The sequence below is a fragment of the Amphimedon queenslandica genome, unplaced genomic scaffold (assembly GCF_000090795.2).
Source record: "Amphimedon queenslandica unplaced genomic scaffold, v1.1 AMPQUscaffold_11317, whole genome shotgun sequence".
In the NCBI taxonomy this organism is placed as follows: Eukaryota; Metazoa; Porifera; class Demospongiae; order Haplosclerida; family Niphatidae; genus Amphimedon; species Amphimedon queenslandica.
This window is the reverse complement of record NW_003548440.1, coordinates 7745-9134: the sequence shown is the minus strand read 5'-3', so window position 1 is coordinate 9134 and position 1390 is coordinate 7745.

Sequence of the window (1390 nt, the reverse complement as noted above, 5' to 3'; positions counted from 1 at the left end):
GTGGTCTGTCTCCAGTGACAGTCGGTGATATCCATTGTCCTAAAAATATCAATAATAATAATTAGTGTGAATGGAATGCATTGGGTGGAGCAAACTAGTTGATATTTCTTTGATCATATTATCAAATAATTAGGAGTGACAACCATGAACAAACAAGCAAGCAATTCTCAATGCAACCAGTCTGAGTGGAGAACCACCAAATAACAATACTTCATTATATTAATATAAACTGTATGTGCTCTGACCTGTTGAGAGTTTATAGAAATGGATCTCATTACATCGTTGATAACCAGAAACTAATCTTTCACCATTGTATTGGGCACCAGGTTGTTTGGGTGTATTATTAGATGTTGATCCATATCCTCCAATTACTACAAGATAGTCCTCACTGTTCACTTTTATTGCTATCATGTCACAGAGGTGCTTCATCCTAGGACCATGATGAGATGTAGTAGGAGAGAGTTCCTTCCAATTGAAGGTATCAACATTAAAACTGTATAAAATATTATATAATATTTATCAGTAACTATTATGTTTACCTGTATAAACTATTATGATTACACTTATCATGATTACAATGGCCTCCGAAATAAAATATTTCCCTTCCAATGGCAGCAGCTGCATAGCTAACAACACCCAGTGGAGGGTTACCAGTGGTAGGTTTCTGCTCCCACCTATCAGTCCTTAGGTGACACACCTCCATCACAGAACACATTGATTTCTTCTCTTCATTATTATGTACTGCTAGTCTCGCGTAGCCAGGAGTCTGGCTACGCGAGACTAATGTACTGCAGGGAGACCAGGCTGGTCCCCACCCCACATGTACAGGTAGTTTCCTACCCGTACAGTGGAGTGTCCATACTTCCCCACTGGTTGATAGTCTATAGATAACAAGAGGTAACAGTAACTGAATGATACACTAATAGTAACAACACACGAGTCATAATCAAGTATAAACAAAATACTGACCTGGTGCTTTGGCTGCCATTTTAATTGGAGATAACGCCCTTCTATGACGTCAGATAATAAATGTGTGGCATTAATTAACATTGTCAGAAATAAAATTTTAATACTCAATGAAAAATTTTTTAAATAATTATTTTACAGATATTGCTGGATGCTGTATATTGCTGTAGCAGACAACGTTCAGTAAGATTCTCTTCTATCCTCAGGTTGAACAGGTTGAGATGCTTCCCATTCTCTTCTCCTTTCTTGTAGTTTCTCTTGATACTGGTCCAGAGGTATTATACTAGTAGACCAATCATTATTACTAGTATATCCTATACAGTAACACAATATTATTATAATCAATTATTTGAGTTAGTTAATAAGCAAATCTACATGTACATGTACTCACTGAGTTCAATAACTGCTGGATCACTTATGATTG